Genomic DNA, 17,007 nt, shown 5'->3' on the forward strand with positions numbered 1-17,007 from the left:
TCCTTGGTTACAAAGAAAGGTGAAGGCTTGTTATACAAATGAAAAGCTAAATTCCTTTTCTTCTCTATCACCTAATCAGCATTACTTTGCAAATCTATCTGGATTCATAAGTGTGCAGACCCTTTTTCTAAATGACATAACTGATGATTCTTTCAAATAATGATGAGGTTATGATAAAAAAGTGAAAGCTAGAAGGGCAAGAAAACATAAATTGATTGTCTGGCCATAGACAAAACTGAGTGTATATCATCTCCAAACAGAACTGTTTGCTTTCTTTGGACCTGCAATATACTGCTCTGGTAAGGTACTCCCTTTGGTGTCAGAAATGTTTCTTGCCTCCACAGCATGCACTTTCCCAGGCAGTTTATCATTTTCCACAGTTAATCGATCTTCTGGAAATGATGCAGCTATGAACACTCCCCAGGAACTTGGTGCGTGCGATTCTCACATGTTGAACTTGTTTGCCATTGTCCCTCTTGTGCGCTGTGCCTGCTGTGCTGAAGTTCTTTCAATTCTTTCCCCTGGGAGTCAACAGATGATAGGAAGTATCTAAGCAAATGCAACAGTTCCAAATTTTTTTTTTTATTCCTTGAAGTTCCAGGAATGCTTGGTGGTAGTTCAAAAAAGTACCATGAAAAACAAATGCTTGTGGATGATTTTACTGCAGCTTCAACATTTGAACTCACTTTTTTTAACTTACAACAAAACGGAGTCCTGGTGTTTTACACAAATTAACCTCCTTGTTATATCTGGTTTTAACAGCTACCTGGGAGACATCTTCCTGCACAGCACTTTGTAGTTTAAAAAATAACCTCCTATCTGCCTTGTTAAGGCCATTAACGTATCAAGTCCTTTCCTTGGTTATGTTTCTTTTGTTCTTCAAGGAAAATGAACTTATAATGAACAGTTAACTATTGCACACAAAAATATCCCAGAGTTTAAGCAATTACTTTTTCTGTCTCTTTTACTGGACCACTAGGTTTCACCTCACCTAGAATCAAAGATGTCAGCTAATTCATGGAGTAAAAAGTTAAAATGAAGTGTGCTAATGAAAATGAGAAAGACCTGCCAGACTCTTATTTTTGAGTGACATGAAGCTCTTTATTTTGAAGTTTGAACATCAATTGGCTCAGTGAAATATAAGCTAATTTCCTTGTTTTCTAGTAAGCTAAACCCATTATTTGTCCTGATAAATTAAAATAGAAAGGAGGAAAACCTTGTCTAATTAAAATCTGTATGCTATGGCCCATATGGGCATGTATCTGGACCCAGGAGAAGCCTAACCGATTTCACTGGTGCCGATTTCATTGCCACTGATTTGAAGCTGATTGCATTTTATTTTTGCCACATAAAGAAGCATAAACTGGATTAAAATGTAGATCAACTTAAAGAGTGAAAGCAAGGCATAAGGACACTAGTGCAAAAGAGAAAGGATCTTCAATCATGTATATAGCTGCTAGTGCAAAGAAGGGAATAATCTGTTCCCCAAAAGGTGATGTGACGAGCTTATGGAGGCTTTTCTAGTTGGGTCTTGTAGTTAACAATCCAGCAGAATTTAGCTGTGTTCATGGGTCTGCAAGATATCTTTCCACAGGCAACACATTTTCAAGATTCAGAAAACTGTTTAAACAATAGACTAAAAACCATTTGCTTGTAAGTTTTGTTGGGAGTATAAATATGTGTATATATGTAAAAACAATAGAACAGGTTCTCAAAAAGCAGTATTAAAATTCAAAACTTTGCCCTTGTTTCTCTTTGGCTTCTAAAATGAACTCTAAACTCTGCCATGAGAGTAAAAAATGTTTCACAGCCTGTTCAAGTAAAGCAGTAATGGTTTGGCTTGATTTAAAACAACTCTTTATCAAGAAGAATTAGTGGTAGTGAAATGTGCTTCATCAGTTAAGTAGCATATAAAAATTGAGGAATATCGTTCAAAAGTAATTTGCTGTTGATTGCAAGCAGCCCAGATTATCTTCAACACGAGCTTTTAAAATTAAACTTGAAGATGAACTGTGAACATTTCTTGTAGTATTTTTCACTCTGGCCTCATACAAACAATAGATGTTTAAGCATTGCCCCTTTTGTTAATAGATGTTATCCAAATAAATGTTATCAAGGGCTTTCAGTTCAACTTTTTTCATTTTTCAGGACTATCCCTACTAATTCCATTATCCCTACTAACATTTCATACCTAAATAAGAAGACTTTATAAAAAGTGTGTTTGGTGTTTTGTTTGGTTTTGGGTTTTTTTAACCACTGCTATTTTGTTTCAGGCTATGCTTTTTCTGTGGACTTTAACACTTTAATTAGTTTATGAAAATCAGGATTGTAACTATGTGATTTCACTTCTAAGGAAGGCAGAGCATACAGTAAATTGTCACATCAGCAAATGAAATATTTTAACTGAATTATATTTATTATTTTAGTTGCTAGTAATATTTTTTTTAACTTTGTGTGATTCTACTGACACTTACAGAAATGTGGTCAAACATATTAGTAAATACTATGAAAGGGGGGTTTTCAGTTTTGTCAGACCACTCTGTAATCCTATAGCTAATTTGGAATCTCCGATAACTCTTAGGTCATTAGTTGTCACTATTTTTTTATGCAGTTCATCAAAACTAACGTGTAAATGTAAAATGATTTTTTTTTTCCTGTTTGTTTTTTCCTCAAGATCTTCTACTGTAATTTTTATTCAGCTCATTTTTTTTTGTTGCCTGTAAATATTTCTCATCTTTTTATATCTTGGAGTTATTTACAAAAAGGCCTCAATTTAAGCTAGTATTTTAATTTAGTTAATATTTAGTGTACTGTTCTTCTCCATATCATTAATGGAAATGCAAACAGATCTAATACCTGTCACTGCAGTATTTGCAGGGAAAATCCATTCCAATCAGTCCAATAGTTGGAGGACTGTAAATGCTTATTTTCAAATTTTTTTCAATCTGTAAGTAAAGTTAACCTTTTCTTATTATTATTGCAAACACTTTAGTAAGATACGTCACAATTATTACTCAGATCCTTTGGCCATGTTTCCTTCATTCAGTTGCTAGCTTTTAAATTGCATTTAAAATGTTCACTTGTTACCTTGTGTTCTTTCTGGGCCACAGTTGTTATGCCTCACAGTTGTTTTTTCTTTGGACTTTTATGTCTTTCATTTTATCTTCTGAGGAAGGTTATATATTTTTTTCTTGTTTTAAGGAAAGCTTGAATATGAAAATGCTAAAGCTACTATTCATTTTTTACTAAAAATTTAAATGAATATCATTTTGCTTGCCAGATCCAAAGGACTTTTACAGAGGAACTCAGAAATAATTGTCAGATATACAGTAGGTGTGTCAGTTAAGCCCATTACCACTCAAGAATATGAGCATTCTGGCTGGTTTGAATTCAGCTTATGAAAATATTCTTATCCACTAACTTCATTAGGTTTAAAGAGAGTGTCATCGAGACTTGCATAGGAGAGAGAGAGAGAGGTGGTGCTCAGAAAAAGACAAATCATCTTAGATGATAATAACCAGAGAACAGGTGAGTTTCATGTCACTGACTAGCACTTTGGGTAAAATGTAGCAGAATTAACTGTGATATATGGTGATGTGATTTCTGTAAAGCTCATCTTTTTAAAAGAGAGTGGATTCACTTGGTTACTGTTATATCTGGCATGCAAAAGCAGTCATGCTGGTGGCTGAAAGGGAAACTGAAGTGAACTAAAAGCGAAAGATCGGCAAAAAGCTGCAGACCTCATGGGGGGGTTGTGTGTTTTTTCTGTATCTTAAGTCCTTCCTCAAAGAGGGATTCAGAAAGGATATGTCTGTAAAACGTCCTAGAGTATCATCATTCTATGTCCAAATTTATTTTGATCTATTTGTTAAATAGACTAATCTTTTTCATGTATCTGTTATTAAGCTACTTTCTAATAATCTATGTAGTGTTTCAAGGTAATTTTTGTTGTGTGTGAAAAAAAGATGTTGATTTACTGGTGTAAACACAGCCACAGAAGTACTGGGACAAATCTAGGCTTTATTTCCTTGGGTTGAGTTTCCTAATCTTGGTTAGGATGAAAAAGCTCAATAACTCTGACGTAATGCAGAAGCAGCAGCATCTGAATCCTGTTGTATTTGTTACAACCAGTTCAGAATTGCCCAGTACATTAAGTGTATCTCCCGTTTGTAAGAAATAGCACAATCACTTCCCTGTTTTCTCCTCTAAACTGTTTATAAACTGTGCCAAGCTACTTCTGTCAAGACTGGCTAAGAGGACTCAAGTGAGGCAACAATAGAATCCCATTATTTTGGTATAATAATTCTTCTTTCCCTCTAGCAAATCTTATCAGCCTCTGCCAGTCACCAGTGTCAGTTAGTGTTAGCAACAAGGGAGCCACATTTTCCACATGGTATGCAGACCTCTTCAGCAGGCTTCTACAGCATATATCTGTGTTGCATGAGTTATTCTCCAAATCAATAGCCAGAAGAGATGAGAGCTTTAAATATTAAGGCAGTTATGTCAGCACACTCCATCCCAGCAGGAAAGATGAGAGCCCAACAGCTTTTACTCTCTGTGATTTCCAGTCACTTCCTCACATATGTCCAAATTTTAAAGTGTTTTTCTCTGCAAACTTTCTTCTTCCACAACAGCTTTCTGTCTTGCTTTTGTGTTTCCTGTTTACTTCTTCCTCTTCATTCTTATAAATATTTATCAGTCCAATATTTCTTCAGAAGATATTTTATGACTAAATAATGAGAGAACTGTAAATTAAACACAAAGGAAGTTTAAGGCTTTGGCCTGAATGTAGCTACTGCTGTCCCTTTCTCACATTTTTGGGTTTTTATTTTGTTTGTTTGTTTGTTTTGTTTGTGGGTGTTTGGTTTTCAGTTGTTGTGGTTTGGTTTTTGTTTGTTTATTTTGCATTTCCAGGTGCAAGATAAGTTGCTTTTAGGCATAAATCGTACAGGCATATCTACTTAAGGCACTTTTTTTTGTCTTTAAGTGTGTGAAATCTACCACAAAGTTCTTTTACATTTATCCTTGGATGTGCATATACATGTCTAGGGAGATTTTTGCCCAGAAAAGTGCAAGGACTATAATGGCATGGAATAAAATATGGTTACTTTGCCCTGTTCACGCACTCTGGCTATGACATGAAATAATCAAGCATCGTTCCTTAATAGGGCCAAGAACTCACTTGAAAGAGACCAAGTGGACAGCATGGCTCCATTGCCTCTGATGAGCTGGCATGGAGTATCTCCGCCAAACTACCTCCTTTTCCCTCACAGGAAGGAAATAAAGGCAAACCAATTCAGTGCTGTATGTATGCTGATTATAATAATCTTTAAAAAGTCCATATATTCTCCACTTAATGACTTCCAACTTTCTTAAAGTATCATTTTCAAAGAGTTCTTCAAGACATGGACTCTCAGTGTCTGACTGCAGGATATTTTTCCACACTATCAAAACATTTGATGGTAAATCATAGTGATGTGATTGCCTTTATAAAAGATGGATATATGTCCTTCAGTCTTAAGGAAGTTAGAATTCAACTGGCATAAAATAATTCCATAATGAAGGTGTCACATATTTCATTTTTAATTATACTCTCTTATAAAAATGAATGTAAAGTTTCCATTTAATTCTCTGTCTTTTACTATTCTACAATTAGAAATCACTTGTCCTATGCAAGTTGTTTAATCATTAATCTCAAGGACGAAAAAGAGGATTCTTGAAATATCAAAGGTTTGGTTTTGTTTTGGTTTTCATTGACAATAACAAGATTCCCGTTATTGCTGGACAGTGTTGCCTTTAATATTTAATTAAATATTTTCCAGTAGATGGCAGCATTTTACAGTTATTGAAAATACCGAATGGTGTCTACAAAGACTGCTGTAGCTGACAGCCTTTCCGCTGCAAACATTGGTTAAAAGGCCTTTATGACTGCTGTTTCAAATTCAGAATGTCTGAATCTTGTCATGCATGCTTTATTTTATTTTTCATTATGTATAGAAAATGTCTATGATTCTATTTATATCTACATTAAGAAACGTGAAAGTGCTACCTAAAACTAGGAAGCACAAATGAAAATGCTAAATGTTCCAGTTGATTCACTTGATACTATCTTTAGACAAGATGATTTGAATGCTATTAAGGTGATTGGGGGACAGATATTGGAAAACCTCTGTGAAATGGCTGAGACTAGGATTTCACAGTATTGGTATTTAGATATTGTTTGGTCGTTGTTTTTTTTTCAGAACGTGCATACAAGAGGAAACATGCTTTTTCCACAGTTTCCCTTAAAATTTACATCCTTGCATTTATTGAAAATATTCAGTTTATTAGGATAAGATCCTCCTCCATCCCTAATGCAAATTTATTAGGTATAGTAGTTCACATATCTAATGTACTTGCACATGGTTACTGTAACTGAGAATTTTAAGCACACTCCCAGACAGAAGACTGGTACCTTTGGCATGTGTGAAGTGATGTATGCACAATGTAATATATTTTCTCAAGATTTTATTGCACCCTCCTGCCTTTACTCTTTCTAGCTTTCAGTGTCACCTACAGATATTATACTTTGAAAACAACAAGGACTTTTCTTGTCTACTTCATTGTCAGTGAGACAGGACTTTGTGAAAAGAAGTATTATCTTTTAAGAGATCTATTTTAAGTATATAGTTCAAATATAACCTCCTAAATCAAAAGAAAATACAGACAATTTCATCTCTGTGTGATGTTTCCATTTTGTGAATGCTTTAGTGGAAAAACTTAGATCTTCTTGATGCTTAAGATATTGCAGGGCATTCAGTTCTGTTCTGAAAAGAGGAAGGAATTCCAGCGCCATTTAAGTAACCTTAAAAAAAAAAAAAGAAAAGAAACAAAGTCCTGGAATTTGACAGGCATGTATGATGCTCCTGGGAAACATTTAAATCATTGAATGCTTTGTTTGCTTAATTATATCCCATACTAAAAGACAATGCTGTGTTAAACAGCCATTGCATTGCCTGTCTAGCTGACCTGTGGCAATATTTAATATTTTTGTTGATGAATTCAATAATTTGATCTAGAGAAGTTAAAGCAGTTATAAACTTGTTCAAAAGTGAGCAGTCAAGGGTCTGTTACTTGCCTTTGTCTATGTAAAACTGTTATAACTAAGTGACACGGAAAACAGCACTGAAAGATTTAAAACTAGATCTAGAAAAACAACTATTTTTGTTAGGGCTCACCTGTGGAGTGATCCTCACTGGTGCATCATGGTATCAGTCACTTCTCTACTCTTTTTCCTGTAGAGTGGATCAATGTTCTGTCGCGTTCCTTATTAGAACATGAACTCCCGTTGATTTTTACCTTATAGGAAACCAAAGAATAAGAGGATTTGGTTCTGATTTTTTTCCTATAAGTGGCTTTTAATGAAATGATGACTGGAAAGTCAAAGTTCTCAATCCTTATATGAAAATCCCAAGGAACAGGAAATAAAATGAGAATAAAAGAGGTACTTTATTGATCCTGGCATCTGAAAACTTATTTGAAGATACTGGATATTTTGTCTTGTATTATCAAATAGTAAGCAAAAGAAACTATTAAAAATAATTCAGAAGAAACCTCAATGTATTTTGCTTACTCCAAACTAGTTAATTTCAATGCATACGTACTAAAGCTGCTATTAAAAGGCTTTGATATAAGTGGTAATTAACCTTGGCTATAATTCATGTTTTACACAATTCTAATACTGTTTTGAAGGGAATATGCAATAGATGTTTATCAAGTTAAAGTATTAAGGAACAAACTCTGATAAATATCATGCTTTAAATTCCTTTGAAATAAAGTTGTTACGTATGCTTTACATTTGTCTTCCAGGTGCAGGAAATGGATTGCATCCCATTAAGCACCATCATAAAACCACTCAGTCACTTTCCAATTTTAGATATTTAGCTAAAATTATTAATTTACTGAGAAGGGGCTTACACAGTCGTTAACAGGTTTTTTTTGTTTCTGAGCTAAATACCCCACTTATATAAGTCATTGAAGCTCCATCACCTTCAGTGACAGTGTCTGGACTGATGCTACCTGAGAAGTCCAGCTGTCTATTATTATTACTAACATCTACTTACTTTGGATCTGGATTGACCCCAGGTAATGGACAAGATGAAAGGGAGAACTGTGAGCAAATGCATTCTACTGAAAATGACCCATTTCTTTTATTATTGACCTAAGTATTTCCTTACCTAACGTAAGAAGAATCTTTTATTCATGCAGAGCCTCAGGACAAGGACCTCAACAGTGCTTATGAAACTTCTTTAATTTTCAGGCAACAATATTTTATTACCAGAAGGTGGTTTCCTGTAGTTTTCTCTCCCACAGGTTTTAAGGAAGACGTGCATGTTAGGTAAAATTCTCTGTGTTACTACTCATAACAGTCTATAGTTTTGCCTTTGTTTAGCTGCTTCTGCTTTACAGAACTTATTTTTACATTTAAAATTCTAGGGTGATGTAATTTCTTGGTTTTTTTCTTTATTCATTGACCTGAATGCTAGATTTTGAAGAAAGTCAAAAGACAACTTTGTAGAAAACTTACTCCTTATAAAAGTATGCTGTGTAATGTGTTTTCTTACATTTCGTGTAAGTCTATGCATTTAGTTCCTTGACTAATGAAGCAGAAATTGACAGGATTTCACACACATGGTGAGGATTATACCTGTTAGGATAGAGTATCTGAATGCTTACATTTGGTAAATAAGCACAGCAAAACAGAAAGATTAGCCATCTTCAAAGTCCACTGATGTCTCCATGATCTTCCCAAAATTTCTGCATATAGAATATTTATATGTATTTATTTCCCCTTTATTGTGTGGTTGTCTTCAACCAGGGAATAGTCTCTCCATTATGAACAGTTTTCATATGTTAACAGTATAACAATTCATTTTGTATTGCTTTACTTGTGTCGTTTTCTTATGTTTCAGATTCTTGAATTATACCCTATGTAAATGTTCTTGGCAGAAAAACAATTAGCATAATGAGGGAATGTAAGCACCAGTTTGGCAAGTTATTTTATCTTTGAACTGACCTTTATTTGATAATCCTAACTTCCTAACACTGAAGTAAACATAAGGATGCAATTAACAGTATTCTTAACATAGTCTAACTATAAATGTAGATGCTGCTACTTTCTGCTGGGTAAGTCAGCCTTAATGTTGGTCATCTGTCCTAGTCTTGGAGTAGTAGCCTTATATTTTTTTTATTTTTTTTATTTTTTTTTACCAGAAAGCTTCTGGATTGAAGAGAGTGTGGCATCCCTGAAGAGGTGCAGTGTCAAAAGAAGGTTGTTGGGCAGTAATAAAAAGTTGTTGATGGACAGGAAAGAGGAGTAATGCAGGTTACAGTCCAGGGATGTCTCCAGAGCAGATTTCTTCCAAACATTCAGCATCGTTCTCACAGTCCAGCTCCTAAAACTGTTTTTTTTGGGGTGGTGGGGGTTTTTTGTTTTTATTTTTTTGTTTTTGTTTTTTGTTTGGTTTTGGTTTTTGTATTTTGTTTTGGTTTTGTTTGGTTGGGTTTTTGGCAACACAAGTAAGTTATGTAAATAGGACATACAGAAAGAGTTTCTGAGTTTTCAAAATCCATCAGAAAAAAGGCTAAATACAAGTGATATAAATTTATGTATGTCAGTAAAATCAAATAAGCAGTCACATTTTTCTACATTCATCACCAAGAAAAGCAGTTGGCTTTATTACCAAACAGTTTATTCAAATAATGAAATATATTTTATTTCATTTCACCAAAATCTCATAAAGGCAAACTTTACAGCAATAACTTTAGTTTGATTGTGCCTCTATTTAGATGTGTGTATGTATTTACATACAATGTGCTTGCACCTTCAAAAAGGTGCAATTTAATTTTAAATATTTAGTAATTTGATGGAACGTAGCATTTTGTTAATGCAGTGTGAACTATGATTCAACCTTAGATTAAATAGTCATAGTTTCCACTTGGTGAAAAATATTCCAGATTGTACCATGATGACTTTCAGAAAACAGAAATATTGAGTGCATAATTCGTCCCTCAGGATCTGACTGGCAGATATCAACACATGTCATTTCAAACTGTTCAATGCAGTAACGTAGCAAACAACTTCTTAAGCACATGCAGGAAAATCTTCATAAATGTAGATATTGTAATCTTGATGCTATCGCCAATTTTTTACTTAAAATAAATGAAAATAATGTTCATTTTTACTTTAAAAAATGAAACAAAACACTTCTTAGCCAATCTCTTGCTGCACTGCCTACAGACAGTGGCTCGGCATACTAAGTAAGGTGTGTGTGTCCATTCTGAGGTTGTGCAGGCCAGTCTAACTGTAATTAATGTTGCTCTGTCATCTCCTCAGTGCCATCATCCATTTATCAATCTTTCTCCATCTGTTGGTCTTGTCATATTCCTAAACCATCAACTGTTTGTTATGGACTGCTTTTGTTTTAATAAGTGATACATACCTAACATGATAATGCATCTGTACGTGGTTGTAGTAAAATAGATAAAAATATAATAATGGATAGCTCTGGTCTTTATCACTTTGGAATGCTCCATTGATTTCTTATGTAATGTAATTAAGCATTAGTTAGATCCCAAGGCCCCCAAGGCAAACTTGTGATACTTGTATTTAAGTTGTTATATTAGTTCTGTCCAATTTGCTTTGAATCCCTCGTTTCTTTGCACATCAAATACTAAAAATTAATGAGAACTTGTTGAAAACTTTTTTGGGTGTTGGTTTTGGTTTGTGGTTTGTTTTTATCCTTTTTCCAAGGGAGTAACACCGAGAATATTTATGAAGCCTATTTTTAGTGAAAAAATAATTAGTTTCATTTTATGTATTGCTTCTCATCCTGATTGCTTAATGCTTAATAAACTCAACTTAAAAAATATTAATGCTTAATAAACTTTTGTTTGTACTAAATACATCTCCAGTGATGATCCGTATGTCCAATCTTGCAGTCTAGCTAACAGTGCAGTAGGATTGCTGAGGAAATCTAGCTAAGCTCTATGCAAAGTGTTTTCCTTCAAAATATGGACAGTCCAGCACATTTCTGGTAGGAAAAAAAAAAAAAATCACACTCCCTTTCCTTTATGCATGGAAGTTTGAACTATTCAGGATGGTGGCCTGGAAATAAATAGGCTGCAGCTTTGTTTTGTTTTTTTTTTGTTTGCAGGTGGTCCTATAAATTGTCAGAAATAGACCTAATGAGATTTGATAGTTGCCAAAACTGGACAAAAGAGTAGGTTGTTAACATGGAGGTAATAGATCGTCGTATAGCTGATCTAGGGCCATGATGTATTCTCATCAATTTCAGCCATTTAAGTCAAGGTTCGGCATCATTCCAAAGGGTGTGCTATTGCAAAGACAAAAGTAATATAATATTCCTTAACTGCGGTTCTTTAATTTGTGTTATGAAATACATTAAATTCAGAGATCAAAATACACCCTCTGGTGTCAAAAGCTACTTGTCTACAATATACAAACATGGATTAAATTCTGTGCTGCATGTAGCTGCTAAGATCTGCATAGCATTTGAGATATTTGTGATAATTGCTTGTACTCTAGCCTGTGGTAGAGACTTAGCATGAGTTCTTCATCTCTTACCTATCAGCTCTGTGAGGACATTTTGGATGCCATTAGACAGTTTCTATACAATTTGTTGCCCAAATGCATATGTTTGGGGAACCAAATTTGCTATGGCGCTCCCCTTGAACTATGTTAAAGATCACTCCTGCTTATTCACCTTCTAGCTTGATACGTGTTGCATTGCTTGTAACACAAGGAAATAATTTTACAAGGAAGGTTCAGGGATATTCCTTCTTTTACCCTGCAGATCCTCTCTCTCAATGGTATTCAGGACATTTTTCCTGTGTAGGTGTGGATCCAAAACCATTAGAGATAAGCAGGCACTGGGAACAAGTGTTCAGTGGTCAGGGTAGGTGTTATCACAGCTTTATCCTTATGCAAAGGGAAGATGCTGTGAGGCACTTTTATTTAAATAGAGGAATACTAGAAAAGTTAAATGGATAGGCAGTTCTGATATTTAGAAACTTCTGTGCTATGACTTTGTGTGTGTGCATATATATGTATAACGACGTTTTACAGGACTGAGCATAGGGCTTGAAGATACGAGCAAGAATTGGTCTGGTCTTTATACCACAGTCAAAAGAGAATCAGAATCACTTGGCAGTGTGTTAAATAGTGTAATAGAGGGGGAGAGGGAAAGGGAGATATTTATATATGTTTGTGTCTATAGTGCCGTAGCGCTGTCAGTCTCTGAGCCAGAGCAAAGAGTATTAGGTCAGTAAAGTCAGTCACTAGTAGTAAGTCCCAAAGGTATGTCTACACATTCTTTCCAAACAGTAGATAGTTTAGACTGAATATTGGTCTGAATTCAATGTTTACGTGTCAGTGTACAGTCTGTACACAACAAATGCACTAGGTCTCATGGGATGTTCTGTGGAAAGGAGTGAATTCTCCACTCATTTAAGAATTGCAAAGAAGCTTTAGACACTGACAGCTCACTCTGAAACTTTTGCTTCTTAAGGGTGTGGCAGATATGGACAGCAGGTAATCTGAATAATCTCCTGAGTTTAGACACCCAAAGTCTGCCCAACCCTAACTCTATCTGCCAGTGCAATTTGAATTGACTCCATTATTTACAAACAGCTGATTAACTGCAAGAAAGATACTTTCCAAGTAGTAAAAAACAGGAACAATATTAATGGAGGACACAACATTACATGGATGAAATCCAGAAGTATTATGCTTTCTTTCCCTGTAAAGCATCTATTAAATAAATCAAATCAATCACAGAGTATACACGGTAGTGAAGAGGTGAGCTTGACTAGTGAGGGTATTAATCAGGAAAAGAGATTACTCATATTATCCCTATTATTTTCCTTTAATGTCCTTTTTAATAAGTAATGGATAGGAGTACTGGGGAACAGGAAGACATAATAGGAAAATACAGAAAATAAGTATTATGACAGGGTTCAATGTAGGCTCACCCAGCCTGTCATATTTGTGGAATAAAGTGGTTAGGTCATAGTCAAATTGCCTACAGTGGGAAATGTTTGCGTGAGACTCCTTATACTCAAAACTTACCAGTGTTCACTGTGTCATTCTGCTCCTTTGTGAGTTTCCTAAAAGGAGTTCTTGGCCTGATTACAGTTCAGGCCTTTACCTCCTTTGGAGCCTGTACCAAACCGCTGCTGCTTTGGTTAAGGGCAGTTGAGTGCACCCATCACAACCTGCCATTCATACCACTGTATTGCTGTTCTTCTGCTTGCTCTGGTGTTGGAGCAGGTTGACACTACAAACAAAAGAATTATTATTTCATTGATTATGCAGTGACAGTTTATTCCTGCTCTTAGATGCAAACAAGTGGGCAAAGAAAAAAAAATCCGGTAGAAAACCTAACAAGCAGCTGGGAGCAGAGACTATTGAAAGCTGAGGCTCATAGAGGTTTAACTCAATATTTTTATAGCAAATCTGCACTCAGCTTGCTACTTAGGAACTGTATTTAGTTTTTTGTGGGTCTTCAAGCATAATGGCAATGATCTAACAGCTGTGATTTTCAGTTCTGTCGCAGAGAAGTCTCTATAGTTTGTCCCTATGACTAGCTCTCATCCTTTGAATACAAGAAGTGAAGCAGGAGAAAGATAGTTACAGTCAGATTGTTCTGTTGAACACGTAAATCATTCTGACAGATTCTTTACATTGCTCATCCTACCACAGTAAGGGAAGGCAGAAAAGTCTCGTATAGAGAAGAGCAATCAGCTTTACTTTTCATAGCAGAAGACACTATTAATGTTATGGAGTACATAACTAATGCTGCTTACATTTGGACAATTGCTTGTTACTGTGTAATTTTCCTAAACTGTTCATAAAATACTAAGAAGCCCAGCTGTTTTGTTGAATAAACACAATTACCTTGGATACAGGTTCATCATGAGGCATTTTGTCTTCTATAGTAAACACAAAAGTACCGTCACCTTTTGTAGAGCAACAGGAAGAACTGAGTATGTTAAGAAGCCTGCTAGAGTAAAGGAAAAATAGCTTAATTTCGATTTTATTTGTAGTTCAGATGGTTATGTCTATAGTACCATGTTAACTCAGGACTTCATTTTGCATTCCAATCCACACAACCACCATGCCATCTCAAAAGACTTCAGTGCATCTGTTGACTTACTAAAGGGAGATGTTATCACCTGAAACTTGAGGATACAAGTGAGGAAACAAAACTAGCACAAATTTTGGCTTTGTTCCCAGAAATATAGCCCCTAAACCAGGTTTACCCTACCATAGGCTTGCCTGCAGCATAGGACAGCTTCATCTCTGGAAATGAACTCCACTTTTACAGTCCTCTGTTCTCCTCAGCAGAAAAGCAAAGCACAGGAATGCAAGAAGAGCCTGTTCTGAGTGGAAGCAAAGGCATAAGAGACAGTTGGAAAAGTACGTTCATTTTGCCAAAATGTGATGTGAATGCAACAGTGGTGAGCCACAAGTGAACCAAGACATGATTTGGATGAAAATAACCCAAGTGAGCAGCAGATTGTGACCTACATTCAGGAATGGTTACCAGCAGCAGTATAGGCTTCTAACAGATCTCGCAGAGTCCAGGAAAGCCGCGTGTGCCAGCAGGTATGTAGTAAGAGGTTATTTCTGTTGTAAAGAGTTTATCAATTCAATAGATAATGCAAGCATGAAGAGAAAGATTGGCATGTAGAGGTTCGGAAAGATTTATGCTAATGTTCTCTAATTTTGTAAGCTGTGTAGAAAAGTGGACCTAAAGTGATAAAGTAGCTCTCTGAGATTCTCTTTACTTTTCTTTCTCTTATACTTGTTTAGGTTGCTACAGCTTCAGGACTTAAACCGTTTATTGAAAGGTATAAAGAAAAATAGCAGTCCTTTTCCCACCTTTATTTTCTTTCTAGTCGAAAAGAGGAGTAGTCTGGTTTAGCTTGTAAGCTTTTCAATTGCATATGTGAAAATATGAAATTATGAAAAGAAATCCAGGAAGTACCTGGACATCTGCCTGCCAGTGGAAAGAAGTAAATGAATTTCTTATTTTGTTTTGCTCACAAGTGTAGCTTTTGCTTTCTTATGAAACTGTCTTTATCTTGAACCACGTATCTCTTTGTTTTCTATTTTTCACCCTATCCCCTGGTGAAGGGGCGTTGGTGAAAGGCAGGGTGGGTGTTGTCTGGGGTCAACCTGCCATAGCTGAGAATGAACACGTAGAAATTCATCTACTTACCTTCAATCAATCAGTCTATAAATATGATTTATTGTCTGGAATCTGGAATCTTAATACTTTATGAAAACTTCAGAAAAAAGTTCAGGAAGCATTGTATTTATTGTTATAATAATTAAAAAAAAAGTTTTCCTGGTTTTAATGAGAAATATTTCCTCTTGGTTTACAACAGTATAAACACTATAATGACTTCAGAATTGTGTCTGCTGGATGGAAAAAACAACAACAACAACAAACAAAACACATACAAGAAATCAAAACAACGAAACAAAACCAAACAAAAATGGAATTTCATACCTTTTAATAAATATCCAAGCCTAGAGCTATGCTTAAAGTAGAGTTTATTAGAAGTCTTATTATTCTTAAATTTGAGGGAGGAATTGCTTCCAAAATAGAAACAATTTCTGTGATACTGATTTTTTTTTTCTCTGTTATAAGAAACCTGCTTTTTTATTTCCCTTACAATTTCTATTACAAAGATACAAACCTAACAGGGGTGTGTTTCATGAAAGCACAGTAGTAAAAAATGCTATTCCCCCTTAGTACTGGTTCTCTTATTTACTGATGGTACTAGAATTTCTTCACATAAATAGGCAAAGAACTGAATAATCATGTGGAATGAAGGAGGAAGATTGTGCGGAGTGTGGAGATAGACCAAAAGGAAAACAATTACTTTTTTTATATATTTCTTGGGTGCCTTTTGGGCAGCTAATTGCATCAGGTTTGTAGCATATATCTTTGCCCAAAATATTGACAGTGAACAGTAGAATAACTATTGCTAGATTTGTCAAATACCTATAAAAGTATGATTCTAGAGTGAGAAAAAAAAATTGCATTATTTTTACTACTGATACTTGATACAAGTCTGTAAAACTGGTTTTGTGTGTCTCTGTGGTATTTGCTAGTTAGTTTGTTTTTAAGTTGTATATTCAATTATATACATCAGGTTTAGATTTTTTTTGTTTCAAACTGAATAAGAAACTCATATTATATGAAACTGGCTTAGCCCATTGAATTATCTATCTCCTATACAGTTCTTGACAAATGCCAGCATGATCCACACCATGGTTTTACTTTTAGGAGAAGTATACTCTTGGATTGTTTCTTAGCTGTTATTCCATTTGAGATGTAGGCATCTAAACCTAGATGTCCACTTGCAGATGATTTCCTGTGAGTTAGGTTTCTTAGATCACACTATAGTCTGTGAAGACTCAGGTGCATACAGTACACAAAGACTAGAGAACTACTCTTACCAGCCTATATATACAGAATCACAGAATATTAGGGATTGGAAGGGACCTCAAAAGATCATCTAGTCCAATCCCCCTGCTGGAGCAGGAACACCTAGATGAGGTTACACAGGAATGTGTCCAGGCCGGTTTTGAATGTCTCCAGAGAAGGAGACTCCACAACCTTCCTGGGCAGCCTGTTCCAGTGTTCCATCACCCTCACTGTGAAGAAGTCTCTTCTCAAATTTAAGTGGAACCTCTTGTGTTCCAGTTTGTACCCCTTGCCCCTTGTCCTGTCACTGGTTGTCACCAAGAAGAGCCTGGCTCCATCCTCGTGACACTCACCCTTTACATATTTATAAATATTAATGAGGTCACCCCCTCAGTCTCCTCTTCAAGCTAAAGAGACCCAGCTCCTTCAGCCTTTTCTCATAAGGAAGATGCACCACTCCCTTAATCATCTTTGTGGCCCTGCGCTGGACTCTCTCCAGCAGTTC

The sequence above is a fragment of the Caloenas nicobarica genome, chromosome 2, assembly GCF_036013445.1.
Source record: "Caloenas nicobarica isolate bCalNic1 chromosome 2, bCalNic1.hap1, whole genome shotgun sequence".
Classification (NCBI taxonomy): Eukaryota; Metazoa; Chordata; class Aves; order Columbiformes; family Columbidae; genus Caloenas; species Caloenas nicobarica.